This window comes from Syngnathoides biaculeatus, unplaced genomic scaffold (genome assembly GCF_019802595.1).
Source record: "Syngnathoides biaculeatus isolate LvHL_M unplaced genomic scaffold, ASM1980259v1 ctg69_pilon_pilon, whole genome shotgun sequence".
Classification (NCBI taxonomy): Eukaryota; Metazoa; Chordata; class Actinopteri; order Syngnathiformes; family Syngnathidae; genus Syngnathoides; species Syngnathoides biaculeatus.
In genome coordinates, this window is record NW_026907532.1 from 80,817 (window position 1) to 98,637 (window position 17,821).

A 17,821-nucleotide genomic window follows, 5' to 3' on the forward strand; every position below is an offset into this window, starting at 1 on the left:
AGGGATTTGAGGTATGATGCGGAGCGAGCAAACAAAACTGACAGAGAATACAAGAACACAGAAGAATCAACAAAGGATCACATATGTTTAAAAAAGACCACAGTGAGAACTGCATTCACAATCCCTGGTTTACAAGCCCAATGCTCTAACCACTGAGTTATGAGACCCGTCTACTGACTTTGTCAACCCAAAAACAACCATACAACTGCGCTAAAAAGCAGACCATCGTGGTAGAAACTTTCCTTTGTTTGGTGTGAAATGGATATAATCCAATATAGAAGATAGCCTTCACCTTATCTGTCAGAGCTAAAATGCCTTTTAGACTAGTAAAGAATTAGTTTTCTGGGATTGGCTCCAATGGGGCTGGGAGGGTTGTGGGGGATTGAAAGTTTGGTTTTATCTAATTTTTCATGTGGTCCTCCGATAGTTTTGAATGATGCTGATCATTCTGGATGCACATTGAGTGAGAGATATTTGTCTATTGTGCATCCATCCATTTTCCAACCCACTTGTCCTCACAAGTGTCACAGTCGTGCTGGAGCCTTTCCCAGCAAACTTTGGTCGGACGACACCCTGAACTGGTCGCCACTCAGTCACATTGCAAATGTACACACACAACACACACACACACACACACACACACACACACACACACACACACACACACACAGACAGACACACACACACACACACACATGAACAAACAAGTATACTTTGTTACCAACTATGTTTTGCTCTCCCATCTCCTTTTTGTAACATCTATGTAAATGAGGGGTGTTTTGAAACCAAATGCTGAGGAGAGGATAATCAGAGAGTGCAGTGGTGAATTGTACCAGAGAGTTCTTCTCTTCGCGAGCTGTCAAACTTGAATTTGTGTCTTTGCTTCCTTTTTGTCCTGTTTAATGTATGTCGAATTGGTAAACCTGACATTTATTTAGCCCTTCGAGCCGGATCTCAAGATACCTGAGGTTTCAAGGGGCTGAGCCGACGTCCAGGCACAGACCGTGGCCCCAGCACTTGAGACCCTTCACGGGACTGGGCCTCGGCTTTGTGACTGGAGACTGAGGGTTGACGGGAAGCCAAAGGAAGTAAAGACATCTATGGTGAGTAGGAAACACACACTCATGAGGATGAGAATTTGCGCATCTGGGCAACTGCGGCAGAACCAAACCTTGAGAAAACTCGTCCCTATCGAGCAGACAAATTGGTCTATAAAACATGGAAAAGTGCAGCGTGTGTCCTGTACGTAGTTGAGCTCTGTGAAATGTGTGCTCGCGGGCCATAGTTTGCCCACCCCTGGACGACTGGCACTTCCTAAAGTGATCTTGCACAAGTTTTTTAAGGTACGAGCAATCATTTAGATGATTTGTTTTTACTTTGACTGACTGGTGTAAACTTCATCCAATGTTTATATGATGCGTGCAAACTCAATTCACTTCACAATAAGCAGCAGTTTGGAAAATGTCAAATTCATCCCAAGAAAAAAAAAATGCTGCCTTGAACTCTTTTCATGCTACTCCAAATTTTCTGCTGAACAAAACAAAACAGAATTAAATGTTGTTTTTCAAAAAAACAGCCAAACAACTGTGCAAGTGGAAATTAAATTCACCCTCTCAAAACCGTCAAATAAACAACTATTGAAATCTTACATGTTACAATTAATTTACTTTTTTCTTGAACAAGGAAATGAATAGAAAAATTCCTGACAGGTGTTTGATTCATGTTTAGATCAATAAATATGCTGGTTCAATTCAGAATGGCTAAAGTTCACAGTGAGCCAGCTCTACATTCTCATTTGCTGACTCCCACGTCAATCACCAGACCATGCTCTACCTTTAAAAGACAGATTGAAAGGCAAAGAAATTATGGTGTGGAATGTGAACACAAGAGGACATTGTTGTATCCATCCGTCCATCCATCTATCCATTTTTAGCCGCTTATCCTCACAAGTGTCGCAGGACTGTTGAAGCCTATCAGAGCTATCTTCAGGCAGGAGGCGGGGTTCACCCTGAACTGGTTGCCAGCCAATCGCAGGGCACATGGAGACAAACAACAGTCGCACTCAAAATCACATTTTGGGGCAATTTAGAGGCTCCATGGAATGCATGTTTTTGGGATGTGGGAGGAAACTGGCCTGCCTGGAGACAACCCACGCAGGTATGGGGAGAACATGCAAACTCCACACAGGCGGAGCTGGGCTCTGATCCCGGTCCTCAGAACTGTGAAGCCAACGCTCGACAGCTGCTCCACCGTGCCGCCTCTTGCTTAGATAGTAGAAATAAAAAAAAAAATAATAATAAAATAAAATAAAACGTGCATTCATTTGTTTGGTGATATTGGACTGCTTTTATTTCGAACACTACTGTATATACGTTTTGGATATATATATATATAATATATATATATTATATATATATATATATATATATATATATATATATATATATATATATATATACTGGATATAAGTAATGGTTCAAAATGGGATTGTGTGGAGATCGAGATTTGGAAGGTGTGACAGAGTATTGAGTAAGTTTCACGATAAGTACCAACAATAAGCGACATTCTTAAGTTTGGGATCACTTTCATCTCATACAGACCAAATAATGTTTCATGCAGTGTTTTGCAGATGTATAATGTGTTCATAATTGAATTGTATTTTTAATCTTTAAATGGTTGGAAGAATGACAATTGCCTGTCGACGTGGTGTTTGCTCCACACACAGAAGTTGTTTTATTGCAAATATGCTGAGACATTTGCATGCCAGACAATATGAAATAGAGACCAAGCAAACGTGTGCCCCTTTCCAGACTGAAAATCCTGAAGTGGCAATAAAATACGTGTATGTATGTTGCGCATGTCCAGTAGAAGTGAATCGAGGAAGTGACCGACTGCCGGAGAGGAGACAAGTTTTTAGTGCCCACAATTTTTAACTACAGAAGAAGACCAAAAGAAATCCTGCTAGCAGAGGGTGGTTTCAATTCAACGACGTCTGGATTATGAGCCGAGGACACTTCCGCTGCTCCACTCTGCTGTACCCTCAACTTCTTTGTATCTACTTTTGTACCCGTCTGAAAGGAATTCGGCTCCGCTGTCTCATGCCTGGATCAATCGCACTCACACTCACACCTCAGAGCAATTTAGAGTCTCCAATGAATACTTGAATGTTTTTGGGATTTCCACACAGGTAGGGGAGGGGATTTGAATCCCGTTCCTCACAACTATGAGGCCAATTCTCGACAGCTGCACCACCGTTGTTTGAAAAGTTGCAATAAAAAATAAAATGAAACTGTGCATTAATCTTGTTAGTGACATTGGTCTGCAATTATTTTGAACAGGACTGAAAATTATTTGCATCCCAGTGGTTCAAAATAGGATCGTGAGGAGATCAACATTTAGAAAGTGAGAGTGATCATGTTTCATGATGAATACCAAAAATAAGCGACCTTTCTTCACTTTGGGATCAATTTTATTTCTTACAACCAAATAATGTTTCATGCAGTGTTTGGAAGATGTATAATATGTTCAATATTTAATTGTATTTTTAATCTTTAAATCGGTCAAACTTGATCAATTGCTTGCAGGTTTGGTGTTTACACGGCACACAGAGACTGCCGTTGTGGAATATGCTGAGATTTGCTTGCTCGACATGATGACATGCAGACCGAGCAAACCAGTGACCCTGTGCAGAAAATTCTGGCAGAAAGCTGCAGTACATGTGTAGATGTCTCCAGTCAAAAGTGCATTGAGGAAGTGGCCCGCAGTCACTGAGAAGATAAGCTTTTGTTTCACACTGAAGAAGAACAGAACCTCACATTCTGTTAGCAGAGGATGGTTTCGATCCATCTACCTCTGAGTTATGGGCCCAGCAAGCTTCCGCTGCTCCACTCTGCTGTACAGTCCAATTCGTTGTATGTACTTTCGTACCCACCCAAAAATAATCTGGCAGCTGTTTCGTGCCTGCATCAAACTCCAAGACACATTTGGTATTTGGTCAACTTTTATGATCATTGGTGTTTATCCGGTCAAATCAAAAGTGCTGATCAATAGTGGCACCTTTCTGGATACTTACACATTGATTTGAAATGGACAGATCATTGAAAAGAGGATTTTTTTTTCCCAACCGTAAGTGAATTGAGGGAATGAAAACACAAGCCTTAATTGCACAATTATTATCACTATGAGAAAGACTTTAAAAAGTGGCAATTATTCAGTAAGTTTGAAAGCCTCATGCCAGCACGATGATGGAACATTTTGGATTGAAGCCTGATGAACGCAGCCACCCTGCTCACACCAATCAGCCGATAAGTCAAATGCAACAATGCAGATACAAAAGTGACAGCCTACAGTATATGATGCAAGTGTGATCACATTACATAAAGTATATCTTTACTTACTATTGTAATCAATGTAGCCATTGAACGTTGACAACGCCTGCAGACTTTTGAAAACGACCGGGCGGCACAATCACCTGGGGCTGCCCTTGGGCCCACTGCGTTTCGTCGCGGCTTCACTTCTCAAACATTATCAAAGGTGGGATGTCTGTAAGAATATTCTCGCCCAGAAGGAAAAAAAAGCACCAACAACAACCCATTGCTCTTTTTCATCATAAGACACCTACAGTCAGATGCTCCCGTAAAATTATCCATCCCTTCGCGATGAATAATTTCAGAGATTTGATCATTAAAGTTTGATTTGTAATTGAAAAAAACACAAATATTTCTCTTTTTATAGGAAAACACATGTAAAGAGAAAGAAAAAAGATACAAGAAGGTTTATATTTTTATTTCTCAAATAAACGTTTTTGGGTTAAACACGTTTTGATCTTTGGTTTCTTTCTAGAATAGTTGTAGATTTTTTTTTTTTTTAATAAAGCACGGTGGACCACCTGGTAAAGTGTTGGCCTCACAGTTTTGAGGTCCCCGGTTCAGTCGCGACCCCGCCTGTGTGGAGTTTGCATGTTCTCCCTGTGCCTGCGTGCGTTTCCTCCGGGCACTCCGGTTTCCGCCCACATTCCAAAAACATGCAACATTAATTGGACACTCAAAATTGCCCCTAGGTGTGTGAGTGTGAGTGCGACTGTTTGTCTTGATGTGCCCTGAGATTGGCTGGCAACCAGTTCAGGGTGTACCCCGCCTCCTCCCCGTTGACAGCTGGAATAGGTTCTAGCACTCCCCGCGACCCTCGTGAGGATAAGCGGTGAAGAAAATGGATGGATGGAGTGTTTAAATGAGAGAAACCTGAGAAAAGTGGATAATGTGTTTCAGGGCCTTAAAACATATATAAGAAATGGGAAAAAATACTGTCAACAAAAAATAAATGTAAATGAAAAAAAATGAGAAAAAATACTGTGGATGAGAAAAAAACAACCTGTAAATGAAAACTTGAACTGTAAATGAAAACAAATACTATGAATGGAAAAAAAGCATCTTGTAACTTTTTCTCATGGGCTTCCGGGGACCCCTTTTTTATTCGGGGGGCGATCAGACAATCAGACAAATTCTCCCTGCCCCTTTTTTTTTTTTTGTGATCTCAAATAACTGAGCACTTGAATGCACCCTCTCTTTCTTTTTTTTTTTTTGGTGCAATGGGTAAATGTTACGTTGGGGGACCGTCCCTGGGTGGGTTCAAACCATCAACCCCTCAGCTCACAGCCAAACACAGTAACCAATTGCAACACAGAGACGTGCCGCGCCACACTTTTTTGAGCTTTTGATCTACTAACGTCCTACAAAAGCCAGGCAAACGTTACATTTTGGAGGCATCCCTGGGTGGGATCGAACCACGAACCTCTTGGTTAACAGCCGAACGTGCGAACCAATTTCGCCACAAAGACACACAAAGCTGTACTTTTTGGCGCTTTAGGTCTACTAACATCCTACAAAAGCCAGGTAAATGTTACATTGGGGGACCGTCCCTGGGTGGGTTCGAACCACCAACCCCTCAGTTAACAGCCAAACACAGTAACCAATTGCGCCACAGAGACATGCCGCACCACACTTTTTCGGGCTTTTGATCTACTAACATCCTACAAAAGCCAGGCGAATGTTACATTTTGGAGACGTCCCTGGGTGGGCTCAAACCACCAACCTCTCAGTTAACAGCCGAACGCGCTAACCAATTGCGCCACAGAGACGCACAAAACTGTACTTTTTGGGGCATTTGGTCTACTAACATCCTAGAAAAGCCAGGTAAATGTTACATTGGGGGACCATCCCTGGATGGGTTCGAACCATCAACCCCGCAGCTGACAGCCAAAAACAGTAACCAATTCTGCCACAGAGACATGCCGTACCACACTTTTTCGGGCTTTTGATCTACTAACATCCTACAAAAGCCAGGCGATCGTTACATTTTGGAGACTCAAATCGAAGCCCACTTGGGTTCTGCAGCATGACAATGATCCAAAACACACAACCAAATTTCAGTAACTTCTCAAAACCTTGAAAAAAAAAAATTGAGTGGTTTAGTCAGTCAGTCTTGATTTCAATTAAATGTATTGACATGATCTGGTTGTTCATGTTGAATTAAGACAACTCTATCAGAAAGAAGAAAAATATCTCCGGAGAGACATAAAGACTAATTTCCAGTTATCGTAAATGCTCGAGTTCAGTTGTTGCTCCCGAGGGTGGCCCAACTAGTTATTTCGTTTCTTTGTCACACATCCAAGTAACTTTGAATATTCTTTTCTTCGAATAAATGAAATCAGCATTTGAAATATAGCAATTTAAGTTCACTTTGGGGTGGCACAGTGATGCATCTTAAAAGCGATGGCCTCACAATTCTGAGGTTCAATCCCAGCCCCGTCTGTGTGCATGTTCTCCCCGTGCCTGCGTGGGTTTCCTTCCACATTCCGAGACCCACATACCAAAAACATGCGACATTAACTGGACACTAAATTAACTAAATTGCTCAGAGGTGTGGTTGTGAGTGTGCCTGGCTGTCAGTTCAGGGTGAACTCTGCCTTCTGGTGGTTAAATACATCCAGCTTCTCAACATTGATACTGAGACGAGATCAGGGGAGAGGGCAAACATAGTCCCCCCTACCAGAAATTATGCAGTCGAGATTCCCACATTTGGGGAATTCGCCAGGGTCAGCACAACCCAAGTGCAATGGTTGAGCCTCACACTGGGAGAACCACCGCCTTGATTAGTATTGTAGCGCCGGAGAAAAGGAGTCGGAGGCGGAGTGTCGGACACAGGAACAAAACTTGTTTTATTGTTCGACATCAAAACACAACTCGCATAACGGTGGGAACTCTGTTAACCTTTACTCCTGTTTTATTGAAAGGATCGGTGCTGGTCGGCGCTCAGGAGACAAAGACGACACTCAACAAGAGACCAACGTTCCCAAATGCTATTTAGCCTAATAACTGGCATATTTATTTCGACCAAATGCAAGTTCTCAAAATACAGTTGACATTGCGTGAAATCAATCATATGAGCCCCTTACCTATGCCGAGAAGGTGGAGAGCCAGTCACCCAGGTAGATGTCCGCTTTGTCAACCAGCTGGGCGTCCGTACGAAACCCGCAGCAGACTCTCCCTGTTTGTACTCTGCATCTCTCTATTATACTTTTCAGTTGCGTGTGAGAGAAAGGACGGGTGGCCTACCCGTCCCACCTGGCGCTGCAACAATTGTAGCCGATTTACTATTGACACCTAAGTGTGTCCTTCAGGTTCTGAGAAACATCTTACGTAGCCATAACAGTCAAGATATCCCACAACAATGTTCGTCTTTGGTATGCATGTGAACAAGATAGTATGCGAAAAACAAGTGAGAGTGAAACGGTCCCCGTGCTCCAGGACCCTGAACGGCCCGTCGTATGGGGGGCGCAGAGGTCCACGGTGGGCGTCATGACGAACAAACACAAAATCCGCAGAGCACAGGTGACGGGGCAGCCAGGCAGCTGGGGTGCCATGTTGCGACGTGGGAACCGGCGCGAACCCTTTTGCGGCCTCCAGCAGGGAGGACCGTTGCCTGGCTGCGGACCAGGGCGCTGTGGCGTCCGGGATGAATTCGCCGGGGACCTGCAGTGGCTGGCCGTAGACGAGATCGGCGGATGAGGACAACAGGTCCTCCTTGGGGGCGCACCATGACCCACGGGAGCTTATCCAACCAGTTGCCGTACGTCAAGCCGGCACGCAGGGCTGCTTTCATGGAGTGGTGGAACCGCTCGCAGAGACCGTTTGCCTGGGGGTGATAGGCGGTAGTGCGGTGCAGCTTGACCCCAAAACTCTCAGCGACTGCGTTCCAGAGTTCAGAGGTAAACTGAGGGCCACGGTCGGAGGAAAGGTCGCACGGGGTCCCGAAGCGCGCATTCCGCGTGCCGATGAACGCCCGGGCCACGTCTGACGACATTGTCGAGGAGAGGGGAACGGCTTCGTGCCAGTGGGTCGTCCTGTCCACCATGGTGAGCAAGTAGGTGAAACCGTGCGAGGGAGGAAGTGGACTTACCAAGTCGACGTTGACGTGGTCAAACCTCCTCTCGGGGACAGCGAAGGGCTCCATGGGGGCTTTTGTGTGGCGATGTACTTTAGCCCGCTGACAGGCCACGCACGAGTCGACCCAGGCCTCCACATCTTTCTTAAGACCGCGCCACACGAACTTCTGGGCCACCAGCCTCACGGACGGTTTCCTTCCGGGGTGGGAGAGGTTGTGGACCGCCTCGAAAACAGCTCGCCACCAGTTTGCAGGGACCACCGGCCGAGGCTGGTCAGCCGAGAGGTCGCACAGCAACCTGACGCCCGAGTCACCAACCGCGACTTCCTCCAGGCGCAAACCCGTGTCAGAAGTCTTGAGGGCCTGCACCCCGTGGTCCGAGGCCTGTTCTGCGTAGTCTGAGTAGTCGAGACCCAGATGCACAGTGCCGACGATCGCCCTGGAGAGGCAGTCTGCGACCACAGTGGATTTGCCGGCGATGTGTTGGAGGTCCGTAGTGTACTCCGAGATGAACGACAGTTGGCGTTGCTGGCGGGCGGACCACGGCTCGGCCACCTTGGACATGGCGAAAGTGAGGGGTTTATGGTCCACATATGCCGTGAACTCACGGCCTTCCAATAGGGAAGGGAATAGGGAAAGCGGATCGCCAGCCAGAGGCCGAGGAGCTCTCTATCGAACGTGCTGTATTTGCGCTCCCTGGGGACCAGCTGACGGCTGAAAAAGGCAAGCGGTTGCCAGGTGCCGCCGACCCACTGTTCGAATACGGCTCCAACAGCGTAGTCCGATGCATCGGTAGTGAGAGCGACAAGGGCCCCGTGGGTCGGGTGGGCCAGCATAGCGGCACGACTCAGCGCGGATTTTGCCCGACAGGTGGGCTGAGAAGTCCTGAATGTGTGGAACAGGGTAGCGGTTGGGCGTAGTGGCGTCGTTAAGGCGGCAGTAGTCACCACACGGTCGCCACCCCCCACTCGGTTTAGGGACGATGTGTAGCGGCGAGGCCCATGGGCTATGCGAGCGGCGGACGATGCCCAGGCGCTCCATGTTGGAAAACTCAGAATTAGCGACTGCTAGCTTCTCGGGGTCAAGCCGTCGGGCCCTCGTGTGAATCGGGGGGCCCTTGGTCTCAATGTGGTGCTCGACCCCATGTTTAGTCGTGGCAGAGGAGAAAGTGGGCCGTGTCAAGCCAGGGAACTCACCAAGGAGGAGCTGGTACTTGGTGCCACCTGAGAGTGAACTGGAGACACCGCCACAAGTCGCCTCATTGCGGACGCAGGCGACCGTGGAGAAAGTCAGTGCATCCACTATACGGGCCCTCCTAACATCCACCAGCAGCCCGTGGGCACAAAAAAAAATCAGCGCCGAGGAGAGGGAATGAAACATTGGCAGTGACAAAGTCCCATGTGAAGCGTTGACTCCCGAAACACAACTCCACAGTCCTCGTGCCATAAGAGCGGATAGGGGAGCCATTAGCGGACAGTAGGGGTGGCCCATGAGTCCCGCCAGTGGCGTCCTCCGCAGTGGCCGTCAGGACGCTCCTCTGGGCGTCTGTGTCGCAAAGGAATTTGCGCCCGGAAAGGTCACGGCCGCTGCAAAGCGTGGGCTTTGGCGTTTCCCGACGCGTCGTAGTTGCAAGGGGCGCGGCACCTCTTCGTTTTCGCACCGAAACGGGCATGGAAGTAGCACAAGCCTGTGCCAGCACGGCCGTCGGTGGGGATGGGGCCCCTGCTGGATGCCACCCCCGCGCCCGGAGGCGAGTAACTGCGCGTCGCGGCCAGCGTCTCAGGGGAGAAGCGCTGGGTTGCCAGGAAGAAACGGTCGGCCTCCTCGGCCGGGGCCCGGGGCTCAGTGACAGTACTGTTCGCGAGCGCCGTCTGAACATGCGGTGGCATATGCCTGAGAAACAGTTCCATGAAAATGAAATTGGGGTCTTCCGTGCCCAGCAGGTTTAGCATCATTTCCATGAGTTCGGAAGGTTTGCTGTTCCCCAGTCCATTAATAGCCAACAGACGTCGGGCACGCTCCGGCCGTGAAAGCTCAAAAACCTTGAGAGGGTGAGCCTTGATCCCAGCATACTTATCTCGGGCCGGGGAAAGGTGATGAAGTTCACTGCTCTGGCCGCCGTTGAGCTCCCAAGGGCTGAGACAACGTGACAATAATGCGTGGAATCATTTGAGATCCCGCAGAGGGTGAACTGAGCCTCCGTCTGCGCGAACCACGCTGCCGCGGACGTCTCCCAAAACTCCGGAATTTGAGGATGGCGGTTGCCATGTTCGGTTCAGTCTTGAAAACGCCGGGACTGATGTCGGGGTCACCAGTGTAGCGCCACAGAAAAGGAGTCAGAGGCGGAGTGTCAGACACAGGAACAAAACTCGTTTTATTGTCAGACATCAAAACACTACTAGCATAACAGCGGGAACTCTGTGAACTACCCACTCCGGAAGAGCAACAACAACAACAGTCCATGCGGAACCCCGCATCCCAACTCGAGGTCCCGCGGGTGAATTATGTAAACACCACAATGGTATCTCCCCTGCCAGGTAAGTATGAGATGTACCGGCGCGAGCACGCAAGTCATTCCCGGTCACGCTCAGTCAAGCGACTGCGTCATCATGATCACGAGAACAACCACACACACATCGGACAAACCTTAATGTAATACATGAAAATGATGCTTTCTATTTTAATTATGAGTTTTAATTGAGGTAGTAAATTGAAACCAAGAAAGCAGTGTAACATCGGGAGACGCTATATTAAGTTGAAACATCTTAACCTTAAATTGAATCTGTTGTTCGACTGGAACTGTCAAGACTTCTGGGTTTGACCACAATGTTGGGCGATTGGCGTTTGGTGTAAATGATGGGTATCATTAGGCTCACCGGATATCCAAGCATACTCACAGGGAACGCCTCTGCTTGAGCTTCTCAGTCATCCACTTCCTGATACTATAGAAAAGTTGAGGCAACGGGGCTCTATTGGGTCCTGAAACCCCCGGTGATGTGCCTATAAGCATTATTAAATAGATATTGTAATGAAAAATACATATGACATTATTCACTTCAATGTCTGTACAAAAAAATAAATATGAGCGTCGAGTGTGTCATCCATCTGCAAAGTTGTGGAAGCCTGACTTGACATCCAAGTCGTAGCCTGCAACGTCATGAGCAGATGTGACACTGGGAAATTTGCCATTGAAAACACATCGTGGCACCTGCTATAGGAAAGGAACAATGGAGATTTTGTGATTTTTCTGACACCCCTTCTGAGACCGAAGCTCTTTTCAAAGAAGAGAACATCTCACAATCGAGTGAAGTGACCAGGGAAATATTACTCGATTGTTTCGAGCCATATTTAGATGATATGGGGATCACTTCTAATTGATAACGGACTCCCCCCAGTATGTATGACAGTGTGTAGTGTACTCAGCCACGAGCGACGACAACACTGTAAAGCGGCCCTGGTGGCTCCGGCCCGGCGCCGCGATGAGCCACCAGGGCCGGAGCCATGATCGGCGGACGCGTCGCTGACGTGCACATCGACACATTTACCACCCCTGACTTACGTATGCGGCTCTTTTGTTCCGTTCTGAGAGGATTACGTCCCCCCCAACTCTTATTTTTTCTTTAGCAGCTCTATACACACCGACCTGCCATTTAGAACCCAAAAAGCTCTCGTCCTTTGCACCTGTGCAATCCATTTTTCACACCGAACTGGGTCTTTTGGAAAAGTATGAAGAGTAAATCCATCCTCCCGAGTGTTCGAGCAATATCCAGCAATACAACGAGCCGACATTTTGTCTAAAACGATGGAACAAAGACCTACCTTCCCGAAGGTAAAACTGGTATAAACACACGAGGCCACCTGAGGTGGCTCCTGTTGATAACATTTTTTGAAATTCTGTATTTTCTTTCAAGCATCAGCCAATCATATCAACAGTATTGAGATTTCAGTCCCATCGGGGTAAATTGGAGAACAGTGGAAAACAGTAATCCTGAAAGGGATATTAGACGGGGCACAAAACATTGATTCTTCTTCTCAGTTTTTTCCCCAACTGTGTTGGGATCTTTGAGCATGTAAATCAAAGACTAAATTACAGAGTCCTGTAAACATTACTATACCGGGAGTTGAATCCAGGCCACCTGGGTGAAAACCAGGATCCTGACTGCTGACCATATGGGACACATGTTCCCGCCTCAGAAATCCTTCCCCTTTTCAAGCACTACGTAAGATAGATATTCCTATTCTGGGAGGAGGATACCCTCACGAGAGGCTATTAACCAGTAAATATGAAATGCATGCAAATTTGATGAATGAGCCTCATCTGTGACAGCCACAGTTTTATCGTGGCAGATTGACCCCATGGGAGGTTAAAGAAGGACTAACTTGCGTGCGTTTTCTCAGTTTTGGTGCAGAACAAGTTGGCATCTTGGCTTAGCTTGAATAAATGGTCTGTAATGCAAAGCACCAGAGACGTCAGGGGCGGAGTCAAACTTTGTTGGTTCGGAACCGAGAACTTGAATAAAGGTTTCATTGGTGAGGGAAAATCTTATCAAGAGGTGCAACAAATTATAGGCTCTTCAGCTAAAATGATCTTGAATGCCTTAAAACAAAGAAAAGCCAGTGACACATTCCAGAAAATGGAAGAAAACCATCACAATTGGTCACAGAATAACCAGAATGGCAAAGGCTCAGCCAATGATGATCAGTTCCAGGATGTCAAGTGAAGACAGTGAAGCATGGTGGTGCAAGTATCATGATATGGGCCTTGGGCCTAGTTATTGGCTAGCAGGGATCATGATCAGTTTGCATATGTCAAAATACTTGAAGAGGTCTTACAAGTAAAGGGTTCCCACTTTGACAAAAATCTCCATCTTGTTCAAAGTGACACGTCATCTCAACTTTTTACTTTTTATCATCTTGGTCAGTGTGAGAAGTATGACGTCGTGTTGGATCGCATGTCCTGCTGGGATCCCCCAAACATTTTGATTTTGTTTCTCTCATTGTATTTTAGCTTGACAATATAAATGGCTTGTGGATGATTTTTTCTAGGGAGAATTGCAGCAGAAGTGTCAGGATGCTGATGAGTTTTACTTTTCTACTCACCAAAAAAACTACATCCACATGGACATCGAGAAATGGACCATTACTTGTACCAATGGCTGAAGTGTTACAATGCTTAATGAAGCTTCATGACACCATCTTTACTAGTGTCCACAATGTCCGCGCAGGAGACTAAGATTCAATTCCTGTGTGAATGAAGTTTTTTCTCAATGTCACCTTTTAGTGAGGTTTTTCATGGCAGGTTTAAATACAATAAACAGTATTCATTTTAAAAGTCTTGCTCAGACTCAATTTTGAAACAAGAAGCAGTCACACGTGTGGTACACATCTCCATCGCTTAACTATGATAACTTCCACTCGACTCCAAATTTACAATGTGACCACCAAACCTAACAGCTACCCGAGTAGAAAGCGACAAAACAAAGTCTGTTTCCACCCGGTCTCAAACAAGGGACCTTTCGTGTGTGAGGCAAATGTGATAACCACTACACTATGGAAACTGCTATCATCTAAACTCTCTCACACTTTTTTTGCTTCCTCTTTTGCTCTCACCTCTACAGACAAACTCACATTCACACTTTACTCATTGACTCACATTCACACTATCTCTCGCGCACTTTCACATTCACATCTCAAAAACAGTCTGACCCAATTTCACGTTCACACACAAACACAAACTACCTCTCTCACACAGAGACACTCACAAACAAAAAACTTCTAGATGGGAGTGTAAAATCATTTGCGAGATTTCACGAGATGTTGCACTTCTGGTGGGTAACAAAACTGGATGAGAGCAGTGACAAAAAAATTAAATATTTTTAACATTGGTGAACAGATACATGTTTTGCATCATCGGGGATAATTTGCACTTCTAAAAGGTTTGTAACAACGATGCTTTTGTTGTAACTTGTTTTTATTAGGAGTAATCCATGTTTGTGAGAAGAAATAAACACAAACCCTTCGTCACATTTCCCCTTCACCCCCCATACAAAGTTCATTGTTAGCGGATTTTCTGTACCTTCACAATGTAGAAAACGATCTCGTGTTTTCAAATACAAGGATGACTTTATTTCTGAAGAAGAAGTTAAACTACTTCAGAAAAATGCTGAGGATCATTTTGCTGCAGTCTGAAAAGTGCAAACCCAAATCTATTTCCAACATAAAGGACAGTGAAAAAAAGATCAAGCCAATAATGATGTACAAAATCATTTGAATGTGTGCTTTCAGGGATGTACGTATTTCTTTTTCTTTCAGATTTCATTTTTAACATGAGCGCATTTACAGTACAAGGCTGCGGCTTGTTGCAAGATCGGAAGGGCACGTATTCATGTGGAACGTGCAAACCAAATAATAAACCATTTTCAGCTGCTAGGCCACATTTCTGCCCCATACTGACTCATTTTGACCAAAATCCTTCAAATATGTTCAACTCGAGTAAATTTACAAGCGTCATTGTTGAAAGAAATATCAGAAGCTGGAGGGATGTGAACAATAAATGTGCATGTAGTTAAGTATTCAAAGATGTACAGATTATCAAGATTATTAATCTTCCAATACGTATTTAGGAAATGCTGCATTTCATTTTAGATTTGAAAATAAACGAAATGATGAGAAGGCCAAATTTTACATTGCATAGATGTAATGTGGTGCCATGGTGGCTCAGCTGGTCAAGCGCTTGTCTCACAGTTCTGAGGTCCGGGCTTCAATCCCGGACTCACCCGTGTGGAGTTTGTACGTTCTTCGAGTACCTGCGTGGGTTTCCTCCAGGCACTCCAGTTTCATCGTTTCATCCATACCACTTATGATTTCAGTGACAAATGTGAAACCAAAACTTGAAAGGCATTGGCATCATATAGTCTCGCCCCATTATTTGAGAAGCACTGCATCAGAGGAGGATATGTAAGAGCATTGCTGGTGTAGTGGTTAGCATAGCTTCTTTCCAAGCAGTTGTCCTGCGTTCCCAGCCAATGCATTGGTTGACCATGGTCTCAAGTTGTATTGACTGGCTGTATCTCTGTGAGTGGTCATTGGAGGTGGCAACCTTTTTTTCCCCGGTGGCCCGTGCATCAGTGCGCCGTTGCTTGGGGCGATTGACAACGGTCTACAGTCCCGAAGCCAATCGGGATAGAGCACACAATATGGGGTTTCCCTGAGCGAATTTGGCTACAGAACACAATCCACATTTATTCACTGTAAAAAAAAAACGAATCCTGCTCCACTGCAAAAAATGACAAACACATACGCACAAAGGCCGCGGAAAGTGAACCGCGTTCAACTAAGGGAACACTGGATTTGAGAACATGGATGGTTTGTTCAACAAATCACAAAACTGCTGAACATTGTCTTGAACACTTCACAAATCTAAGTTATCTAACGATCTAAACAGTCGCTGAAACATATCATGTAAATGAAGGTGAGAGAGAAGAGAATTTAAGAATGAAGCAAACCTGAACTAAATATATTTAAGGAGAAACATGAACAAAAGCAAGAGGGAAAGAGAAAAGGGGAGAGGAATTACTGGTGCAATCCAGTGTGTGGCTCCTGCCGTTGTCCCCCGAACATGGATGGAGTAAAAGTAAACTCTGGGAGTCGCTGTCGGGTTTCCGTGGCGTTGTGTTGCAGGTTCTTGCTGAGGCGGGCGTGAAACCTGAAGACCTTTAGGGCCATGTCCACGCTGGCCAGGCCATCAAAGAAAGTGCTAAGGTGAGCGTACACGAGAGACTGTGTACGAGAACATTCAAACACAAAGCATCTTATTTTTTATTTTCATGCAAAACAAAGTACACGCATGGAAAATACATATTTCTATTCTATATTTACTCATACCGGGGCGGCACAGTTGCTCAGTTGGAAAGTATTGCCCTCACAGTTCTGAGGTCCTGGGTTCAATCACAGACCCGCCTGTGGGCAGTTTGCATGTTCGCCCCGTGCCTGCGTGAGTTTTCTCCGGTTTACTCCCACATCCCAAAAACATGCATCATTAATTGGATACTCTAAATTGCCCCTTGGTGTGGCTATTTGTCTCTATGTGTGCCCTTTGATTGGCCGGCAACCAAGACTGAGTCCTTACTTTTGTCATTTCCGACCATTGTGCTCCCGATTCAAGGAAGTCCTGGAGCGTCTGGCACAGTCAGCACTGCTCCCCGTACTGGCCAACCAAGGTCTCACTTTTGAGCAGGGAGCAATTCAATTTCCACAAACCCCTCCAAAACGTCATACCAGTGAGGATTTGTAAAGTGTAGGATAAAAGCAGATAGTCTGAGAAAAAAATCAGGGATTAAAGTTGCACCCGCAGATGAGCAGTCCCGTGTTAAAATATAATCTATTTGAGGGGCTTTCGAGTTGTCTCCACTGAACCAGGTAAAACCTTGTTTTCTCGGATGCATCACTTTAAAACAGTTTTTTAATTTAAAAACCTGACACATGTTTTGAAAGAAGATATATGTTTTGTCAACTTTAAAAATCATCCCCAGCTCCTTTATTGTCCTCTCTTCTTCACGCGCAATAAAAATGTCCTCCCATAATAAGTGGTGTCCTACCTAGCATATAAGATTGTAAATTCTCTCAAAGATCATACCTGTCATTGTTTTCATTAAAACCAAAAATATTTAAGCAAGTTAAATCGTGGCCCACAAATGTTTAATGTGCAAGTAGTGCTCTTCCATGTTTAACCACTGTGCTCCCCTTTACCTCAACGTGGGAGTTATTTATTAGTATAGCCACTCCATCATTTTTATTTTCAATTGACCCACTCCAAAATGACGAGAGTGGCCACATATCCTCCCACTCTTTGGAATATTTTAAAAAGGGTAAACCACATTCTTGGATTAAAAACACATTGGACGTTAAAGTTTGAAGAGATGACAAAAAACTTTGAGCTCTGAATTTAGATTTTATTTTTCTAACGTTTATTGTTGATACTCTTAGAGTCATAGGAATTATTTTAAATTTTAAAACGTGCAAGGCTTCTCCAATTAAAAGATGTTAAAAGGGAGCCTGTTCTGGTATTTCTCGGGATTTAAGATCTTCTTTTACATCAGTAGTTTGAGGCTTTTCAATGTTTTTATTTTTGACTCTTGGTGTTGGTCTTTCCAGCAATCTTTTATTCATTGTGGTTTTGGTGTTGACCTTAAAATAATGTTTAAAAAGGACAGTCCGTTTGGTGAACCTGAGGGAAATATTCTTGATTCATTTGAGCTGTCTGAATTTGGGGCTTTACTCTTTTTTTTTTTTGAGCCTCGAGAGGACTCAGAGGAGAGTTCTGATTTTAAAATGTAATTCCAAAAGACCCATACAATATTTTGAAAACTAAATTTAAGTG

At 45.2% G+C, this 17,821-nt stretch overlaps 1 non-coding gene and 1 pseudogene across 1 annotated transcript; both read right to left on the reverse strand.

Annotated features, from left to right (window-relative positions):
* Positions 1–6,062: 6,062 nt before the first annotated feature.
* trnan-guu (transfer RNA asparagine (anticodon GUU)) lies at positions 6,063–6,136 on the reverse strand. Its single transcript has one exon. It is a non-coding gene; the product is annotated as a tRNA-Asn (tRNA).
* Positions 6,137–7,016: 880 nt separating this feature from the next.
* On the reverse strand, positions 7,017–7,157 carry LOC133497300 (U1 spliceosomal RNA; annotated as a pseudogene).
* Positions 7,158–17,821: the final 10,664 nt, after the last annotated feature.